Source organism: Arachis hypogaea, chromosome 5 (genome assembly GCF_003086295.3).
Source record: "Arachis hypogaea cultivar Tifrunner chromosome 5, arahy.Tifrunner.gnm2.J5K5, whole genome shotgun sequence".
In the NCBI taxonomy this organism is placed as follows: Eukaryota; Viridiplantae; Streptophyta; class Magnoliopsida; order Fabales; family Fabaceae; genus Arachis; species Arachis hypogaea.
In genome coordinates, this window is record NC_092040.1 from 50389694 (window position 1) to 50399574 (window position 9881).

The window sequence follows — 9881 nt, forward strand, 5'->3', positions numbered from 1 at the left end:
AAGCCATGTCTAATTCCTGGACCGGAGTCTTAGACTAGCATTGCACTGATTCCTGGAATTCTCATTAAGAATTTTGATATCTTTTTCCACTTAATTTTCGAAAAACAAAAAAAAAATTTTACAAAAAAAATCATAAAATCCAAAAATATTTCTTGTTTGAGTCTGGTCTCATCATAAGTTTGGTGTCAATTGCATGCATTCATATGTCTAAGTGATCTTCAAGTTGTTCTTGATGATTTCTTTGTTTTGATCTTTGAATTCTATTGACTTGAGTGTTTTATTATATGCATTCTCATTTTGTTAGTGTCAATGGTATACAAACTGCTAAGTTTGGTGTCTTGCATGCATTATTATTTGATTTTAGTTGCATTTTAATTATTCCTTATTATTAAAAATCCAAAAATATTTTTAATTTGTGTCTTTTCAAGTCAATTATACAGAGAATTGAAGATTCAGAACATACTGCAGAGGAATCACACAGAAAAAGCTCGGCATTCAAAAATGCCCAGTGAAGAAGACAGACTGGCGTTTAAACGCCAGCCAGGGTGCCTGGCTGGGCGTTTAACGCCCAAAAGGGTGTAGTTTTGGGCGTTAAACGCCAGAATGTGCACCATTCTGGGCGTTTAACGCCAGGATGGCAAAGGGGGAAGATTTTGTTTTCAAAATCAATTTTTTTTCAAGTTTTCAAAGTTTTTCAAAATCAAATCTTTTTCAAATCAATTTTCCAATCAAATCTTTTTCAAAACCAATTTCTTTCCATTTTTAAAGATACTTGCTACCAATTAATGATTTGATTCAACATTTCAAGTATGTTGCCTTTTCTGTTGAGAAAGGTTTAATGTTTGAATCATATCTTTTCTTGTTAGTCAAGTTTTTAATTTTCAAATCAAATCTTTTTAAAATGTTTTTCAAATCATATCTTCTCAATCACATTTTTTTAAATCAATCATATCTTCTTAACCACATCTTTTTCAAAATAGTTTTCAATCAAATCCTTTTGATTTCTAATTTCAAAATCTTTTTCAAAAATCACTTGATTTCTTTTCCCTTTTCATTTTCGAAAATTAAGTAGTGTTTTTCAAAAATGTTTTAAATTTTTCACTTAATTTTCGAAAATAACTTCCCTCCTTCTCACATCCTTCTATTTATGGACTAACACTATCCCTTAATGCAAAATTCGAACTCCATTTTCTCTGTTAAGTTCGAATTTTCCACTTCTGTCTTCTATTCTTCTTTTCCTCTGACACCTAAAGGAATCTCTATACTGTGACATAGAGGATTCCACATTTTCTTGTTCCCTTCTCTTTCTTATGAGCAGGAGCAAAGACAAAGGCATTCTTGTTGAGGCTGATCCTGAACCTGAAAGGACCTTGAAGAGAAAACTAAGAGAAGCCAAAGCACAACTCTCTTTAGAGCACCGGGACGAACTCTTCAAGGAAGAAGAACAAATGGCAGCCGAAAACAACAACAATGCCAACAATGCAAGGAAGGTGATGGGTGACTTTACTGCACCTACTCCCGACTTCTATGGGAGAAGCATCTCTATCCCTGCCATTGGAGCAAACAACTTTGAGCTTAAGCCTCAATTAGTTTCTCTAATGCAACAGAATTGCAAGTTCCATGGACTTCCATTGGAAGATCCTCATCAGTTTTTAGCTGAATTCTTGCAAATCTGTGACACAGTCAAGACTAATGGGGTTGACCCTGAGGTCTACAGACTGATGCTGTTCCCTTTTGCTGTAAGAGACAGAGCTAGAACATGGTTGGACTCTCAACCTAAAGAAAGCCTGGACTCTTGGGAAAAGCTAGTCAATGCCTTCTTGGCAAAGTTCTTTCCACCTCAAAAATTGAGTAAGCTTAGAGTGGAAGTCCAAACCTTCAGACAGAAGGAAGGAGAATCCCTCTATGAAGCTTGGGAAAGATACAAACAATTGATCAGAAAGTGTCCCACTGATATGCTTTCTGAATGGAGCATCATAGGTATTTTCTATGATGGTCTCTCTGAACTGTCCAAGATGTCCTTGGATAGCTCTTCTGGAGGATCTCTTCATCTGAAGAAGACGCCTACTGAAGCTCAAGAACTGATTGAAATGGTTGCAAATAACCAATTCATGTACACTTCTGAAAGAAATCCTGTGAACAATGGGACTAGTCAGAAGAAAGGAGTTCTTGAGATTGACACTCTGAATGCCATATTGGCTCAGAATAAAATATTGACTCAACAAGTCAATATGATTTCTCAAAGTCTGTCTGGGATGCAAAATGCACCAAGCAGTACTAAGGAAGCTTCATCTGAGGAAGAAGCTTATGATCCTGAGAACCCTTCAATAGAAGAGGTGAATTACATGGGAGAACCCTATGGAAACACCTACAATCCTTCATGGAGGAATCATCCAAATCTTTCATGGAAGGATCAACAGAGACCTCAACAAGGTTTCAATAACAATAATGGTGGAAGAAACAGGTTTAGCAATAGCAAGCCCTTTCCATCATCTTCTCAGCAACAGACAGAGAGTTCTAAGCAGAATACCTCTGACCTGGCAACCATGGTCTCTGATCTAATCAAAACCACTCAAAGTTTCATGACTGAAACTAGATCTTCCATTAGGAATTTGGAAGGACAAGTGGGTCAGCTGAGCAAGAAAATTACTGAACTTCCTCCAAGCACTCTCCCAAGCAATACTGAAGAAAACCCAAAAGGAGAGTGCAAGGCCATCAACATGGCCGAATTCTGGGAGGAAGAAGAGGCAGTGAACGCCACTGAGGAAGACCTCAATGGACGCCCACTGACCTCCAATGAGTTCCCCAATGAGGAACCTTGGGAATCTGAGGCTCAAGATGAGACCATAGAGATTCCATTGGACTTACTTCTGCCATTCATGAGCTCTGATGAGTATTCTTCTTCTGAAGAGGATGAGTATGTCACTGAAGAGCAAGTTGCTAAATACCTTGGAGCAATCATGAAGCTAACTGACAAGTTATTTGGAAATGAGACTTGGGAGGATGAACCCCCTTTGCTCACCAAAGAACTGGATAACTTGTCTAGGCAGCAATTGCCTCAAAAGAGGCAGGACCCTGGGAAGTTTTCTATACCTTGTACCATAGGCACCATGACCTTCAAGAAGGCCTTGTGTGACTTAGGATCAAGTGTAAACCTCATGCCCCTCTCTGTAATGGAGAATTAGGGATCTTCGAGGTACAAGCTGCAAAAATCTCACTAGAGATGGCAGACAACTCAAGAAAACAAGCCTATGGACTTGTAGAGGATGTTCTGGTCAAGGTTGAAGACCATTACATCCCTACTGATTTCATAGTCCTAGAGACTGGGAAATGCATGGATGAATCCATCATCCTTGGCAGACCCTTCCTAGCCACAGCAAAGGCTGTGATTGATGTTGATAGAGGAGAGCTGATCATTCAAGTGAATGAAGAGTCCTTGGTGTTTAAGGCCCAAGGATATCCCTCTGTCATCATGGAGAGGAAGCATGAAGAGCTTCTCTCAAAACAGAGCCAAACAGTGCCCCCACAGTCAAACTCTAAGTTTGGTGTTGGGAGGCCACAACCAAATTCTAAGTTTGGTGTTGAAACCCCACACTCAAACTCTAAGTTTGGTGTTGGGAAGTTCCAACACGGTTCTGAGCATTTCTGAGGCTCCATGAGAGTCCTCTGTCAAGCTAGTGACAATAAAGAAGCGCTTGTTGGGAGGCAACCCAATGTTTTATAATTAATTATTTTCTTTTGTTATTTTATCTTTTTTTGTAGGTTGATGATCATAAGAAGTCACAAAAACAATGAAAAAAGCAAAAACAAAATGAAAAACAGGAAGAAAAACAGCACACCCTGGAGGAAGATGCTGCTGGCGTTTAAACGCCAGTCAGCCTAGCAATTGGGCGTTTAACGCCCAGTCTGGCACCCTTCTGGGCGTTTAACGCCAGAAAGGGGCACCAGACTGGCGTTAAACGCCAGTAAAGGGCAAGAACCTGGCGTTAAACGCCAGAAATGGGCACCAGCCCGGCGTTTAACGCCAGAATTTGCTCAAAACGTGGATTTTGATGCCATTTGGTGCAAGGATGCCTTTTCCTTGACACCACAGGATCTGTGGACCCCACAGGACCCTACCATCACTCTCTCTCTTCTTCCCCCATTCACCAATCACCTCAACACCTCTTCCCCAAAAACCCTTCACCTATCAAATCCCATCTTTCTCTTCACCACTCACATCCATCCTTCATAAATCCCCACCAACCTCACCCTTCAAATTCAAACCACTTTCCCTCCCAAACCCAACCCATAATGGCCGCACCATTTCCCCCCTCTCTCCTATATATACCCTTCTTCTACCCTTCATTTTCACACAACCTAAACACCACTTCTCCCCCTCTTTGGCCGAACACACCACCATCTCCCTTTTCCTCATTTCTTCTTCTTCTACTCTCTTCTTTCTTCTTTTGCTCGAGGACGAGCAAACATTTTAAGTTTGGTGTGGTACAAGCGTTGCTTTTTCGTTTTTCCATAACCATTATGGCATCCAAGGCCGGAGAAACCTCTAAAAAGAGGAAAGGGAAGGCAAAAGCTTCCACCTCCGAGTCATGGGAGATGGATAGATTTCTCTCAAGGGTGGATCAAGACCACTTCTATGAAGTTGTGGCCTTGAAGAAGGTGATCCCCGAGGTCCCTTTTTCACTCAAAAAGGGTGAATATCCGGAGATCCGCCATGAGATCCGAAGAAGAGGTTGGGAAGTTCTTACCAACCCCATTCAACAAGTCGGAATCTTGATGGTTCAAGAGTTCTATGCCAATGCATGGATCACCAAGAACCATGACCAAAGTGTGAACCCGAATCCAAAGAATTATCTTACTATGGTTCGGGGGAAATACTTGGATTTTAGTCCGGAGAGTGTGAGGGTGGCGTTCAACTTGCCTATGATGCAAGGAGATGAGCATCCTTACACTAGAAGGGTCAACTTTGATCAAAGGTTGGACCAAGTCCTCACAGTTATATGTGAAGAGGGCGCACAATGGAAGCAAGATTCAAGAGGAAAGCCGGTCCAATTGAGAAGGCATGACCTCAAGCCCGTGGCTAGAGGGTGGTTAGAGTTCATACAACGCTCAATCATCCCCACTAGCAACCGGTCCGAAGTTACCATAGACCGGGCCATCATGATCCATAGCATCATGATTGGAGAAGAAATAGAAGTTCATGAGGTTATAGCCCAAGAACTCTATAAAGTGGCGGACAAGACCTCCACCTTGGCAAGGTTAGCCTTTTCTCATCTCATTTGTCACCTCTGTTATTCAGTTGGAGTTGACATAGAGGGAGACATCCCCATTGATGAGGACAAGCCCATCACCAAGAAAAGGATGGAGTACACAAGAGATCCCACTCATCATGAAATCCCTGAAATTCCTCAAGGGATGAATTTTCCTCCACAAAACTATTGGGAGCAACTACACACCTCCCTAGGAGAGTTGAGTTCCAACATGGGACAACTAAGGGTGGAGCACCAAGAACACTCCATCATCCTTCATGAAATTAGAGAAGATCAAAGAATCATGAGGGAGGAGCAACAAAGACAAGGAAGAGACATTGAGGAGCTCAAGCACTCCATAGGATCTTCAAGAGCAAGAAGGAGCCGCCATCACTAAGGTGGACCCGTTCTTTGATTTCCTTGTTATTTGTTCTTCTGTTTTTCGAATTTTATGCTTATGTTTATCCATGTTTGTGTCTTGTGATCATTAGTGTCTTAGTGTCTATGCCTTAAAGTTATGAATGTCCTATGAATCCATCACCTTTCTTAAATAAAAATGTGCTTAATTGATAAAAGAAAGAATTGCATGAATTTTGAATTTTATAATAGTTTAATTATTTTGATGTGGTGGTAATATTTTTGTTCTCTGAATGTATGCTTAAACAGTGCATATGTATCTTGAATTTGTGGTTCATGAATGTTGGCTCTTGAAAGAATGATGAAAAAGGAGACATGTTAATGAGGATCTGAAAAATCATTAAAATGATTCTTGAAGCAAGAAAAAGCACTTTCAAAAAAAAATCGAAAAAAAAAGAGAGAAAACCAAAAAAAAAAAATAGAAAGAAATAAAGAGTTGTGATCCAAGGCAATAAGAGTGTGCTTAAGAACCCTGGACACCTCTAATTGGGGACTTTAGCAAAGCTGAGTCACAATCTGAAAAGGTTCACCCAATTATGTGTCTGTGGCATGTATGTATCCGGTGGTAATACTGGAAGACAGAGTGCTTTGGGCCACAGCCAAGACTCAATAAATAGCTATGTTCAAGAATCATCATACTTCACTAAGAGAATCATTAGCACTATCTGGACTCTGAGTTCCTAAAGAAGCCAACCATTCTGAATTTCAAAGGATAGAGTGAGATGCCAAAACTATTCAGAGGCAAAAAGTTAAAAGCCCCGCTCATCTAATTAATACTGATCTTCACAGATGTTTTTAGAATTCATTGCATATTCTCTTCTTTTTATCTTATTTGATTTTCAGTTGCTTGGGGACAAGCAACAATTTAAGTTTGGTGTTGTGATGAGCGGATAATTTGTATACTTTTTGGCATTGTTTTTAGTATGTTTTTGATATGATATAGTTAGTTTTTGGTATATTTTTATTAGTTTTTAGTTAAAATTCACTTTTCTGGACTTTACTATGAGTTTGTGTGTTTTTCTGTGATTTCATGTATTTTCTGGCTGAAATTGAGCGACCTGAGCAAAAATCTGATTCAGAGACCAAAAAAGGACTGCAGATGTTGTTGGATTCTGACCTCCCTGCACTCGAAGTGAATTTTCTGGAGCTACAGAAGCGCAATTGGCGCGCTCTCAACGGCGTTGGAAAGTAGACATCCTGGGCTTTCCAGCAATATATGATAGTCCATACTTTGCCCAAGATTTGATGGCCCAAACCGGCGTTCAAAGTCACCTCAAGAAATCCCAGCGTTAAACGCTGGAACTGGCACCCAAATGGGAGTTAAACGCCCAAACTGGGACTAAAGCTGGCGTTTAACTCCAAGAGGAGTCTCTGCACGAAATTTGCTTCATTGCTCAGCCCAAGCACACACCAAGTGGGCCCGGAAGTGGATTTTTATGTCATTTACTCATTTCTGTACACCTTAGGCTACTAGTTTTCTATAAGTAGGACCTTTGACTATTGTATTAAGGATCTTTTGATCACTTTAGATCTTAAGAGGACTTTGGTAGCTATCTTCATTTTTATGCTATCTTAGATCATTGGGAGGCTGGCCATTCGGCCATGCCTAGACCTTATGCTTATGTATTTTCAACGGTGGAGCTTCTACACACCATAGATTAAGGTGTGGAGCTCTGCTGTACCTCGAGTATTAATGCAATTACTATTGTTCTTCCATTCAATTCCGCTTGTTCTTGTTCCAAGATATCACTTGTTCTTCAACTTGATGAAGGTGATGATTGACGCCCATCACCATTCTCACTCATGAACAAAGTGACTGACAACCACTCTTGTTCTACAAGCATTTGAGGCTTGGTGAATATCTCTTGGATTCCTGATTGCACGATGCATGGTTGATCACCTGACAACCGAGTTCTCGCCTGACAAACGAGCCAACCATTCCGTGAGATCAGAGTCTTCGTGGTATAGGCAGGACCTGATGGCGGCATTCAAGAGAATCCGGAAGGTCTAAACCTTGTCTGTGGTATTCTGAGTAGGATTCAATGATTGAATGACTGTGACGTGCCTCAAACCTGTAACCTACTGGGCGTTAGTGACAGACGCAAAAGAGTGATTCTATTCCGGTAGGGGAGGGAACCAAACCGGTGATTAGCCGCACTGTGACAGAGTGCATGAGCATTAGTTTTCACTGCGAGGATGGGAGGTAGCTGCTGACAACAGTGAAACCCTACACGAGCTTGCCATGGAAAGGAGTAAGAAGAATTGGATGAAGGCAGTAGGAAAGCAGAGAGACGGAAGGGAAGGCATCTTCATACGCTTATCTGAAGTTCCTACCAATGAATTACATAAGTATCTCTATCTTTACCTTTGTGTTATTTTCGTTCATCACTATTACCATTTGAGTTTGCCTGACTAAGATTTACAAGATGACCATAGCTTGCTTCAATACTAACATTCTCCGTGGGATCGACCCTTACTCACGTAAGGTTTATTACTTGGACGACCCAGTGCACTTGCTGGTTAGTTGTGCGAAGTTGTGTAATGCCATGGTATTGAGCTACTACGTTTTTGGAGCCATTACCGGGGATTATGAGAGTTGTGAAAAAGTATTGTTCACAATTTCGCGCACCAGTAGCCACTGACAACAGTGAAACCCTACATACAGCTTGCCATGGAAAGGAGTAAGAAGGATTGGATGAAGACAGTAGGAAGGCAGAGAGACGGAAGGGACAAAGCATCTCCATACGCTTATCTGAAATTCTCACCAATGAATTACATAAGTATCTCTATCTTTATCTTTATGTTTTATTCATACATTATCCATAACCATTTGAGTTTGCCTGACTAAGATTTACAAGGTGACCATAGCTTGCTTCATACCAACAATCTCTGTGGGATCGACCCTTACTCGCGCAGGGTTTATTACTTGGACGACCCAGTACACTTGCTGGTTAGTTGTGCGAAGTTGTGATAAATAGTTGAGATTGCAATTGAGCGTACCATGTTGATGGCGCCATTGATGATCACAATTTCGTGCACCAGTTTCTAATAATAAAAGTTATCACAGATTTAAGATTAGGACTCAACAACCTTTATTTTGGGAGATGGATGCTCCTTCAATCTTTGGGGTGTCTGGTCCCTCAAGGGAGAGCTTCTGGCGCTTCAGCTCCTGTAGCACACGCCCTTGCTTTTCTTGTTCCTTAAGCAGCTTGCAGAGCATGCTATTTTGATTTTGTTGTTCTTCCTTAACTTGATCCATAGCTTCTTGCAGCTTGGTGACAGATGCTTCTAGGCGGGCCCAGTAGTCAATTTAAGGGATTTTTGGGAGAAACTCCTGTGCCCTCCTCTTGATGGAGTTGTTGTGTACTTGTTGTCCTTCCATTGAATTTTTTGGTGATTGGGTGCTCGACTGAGATAAACTCAGCCACTACCATCTTTACCCCAGCATATTTACATAGCAGAGAGATTAAGCTTCGGTAAGCCAATTTGGCTTCAGTGGAGTTCTTATTTGCAATTGTGTAAATCTCACAAGCAATCAGATGATGAATCTCCACTTCGTTTCCCAGCATAATGCAATGAATCATCACTGCTCTTTTGACAGTGACTTCAAAACAGTTGCTAGTGGGCAGTATAGAATGCCCAATGAAGTCCAACCAGCCCCTAGCGACTGGTTTGAGATCTCCTCTCTTGAGTTGGTTTGGGACACCTTTTGAGTTGGTTATCCACTTAGTTCCAGGGAAGCATATGTCCTCTAGAACTTGGTCCAAACACTTATCTACTCTCACCATTCTCCTATTAAAGGATTCTGGATCATCTTGTAGTTGAGGCAGCTTGAAGACCTCTCTTATTTTGTCAAGGTGGAAGTAAATAGTCTTCCCTCTGACCATAGTTTGAAAGGTATGGAAGGCAGTTCCCGTCATTTTCTGTGTATCTGTTAACCACATATTTGAGTAGAATTTCTAGACCATGTTTCTTCCCACCTTTGTCTTAGGATTAGCTAGGATTTCCCATCCTCTGTTTTGAATCTGTTCTTGGATCTCAGATATTCATCTTCTTTCAGATCGAACATAACTTCCGGGATCACTGACCTCAAACCCATTATTTTGTGGAAATGGTCTGCATGTTCTTTGGTTAAGAACATCTCTTGATTCCAAAGTAGTTTTGGATTATTCTCTATCTTGCCTCTTAGAGTGGTTTGTCTTCCTTTAGGAGCCA

At 41.0% G+C, this 9881-nt stretch overlaps 1 non-coding gene across 1 annotated transcript; it reads right to left on the reverse strand.

Moving 5' to 3' along the window:
* Positions 1-1853: 1853 nt before the first annotated feature.
* Positions 1854-1961, reverse strand: LOC112804566 (small nucleolar RNA R71). The gene has a single exon (XR_003203176.1). It is a non-coding gene; the product is annotated as a small nucleolar RNA R71 (small nucleolar RNA).
* Between the last annotated feature and the right edge of the window lie 7920 nt (positions 1962-9881).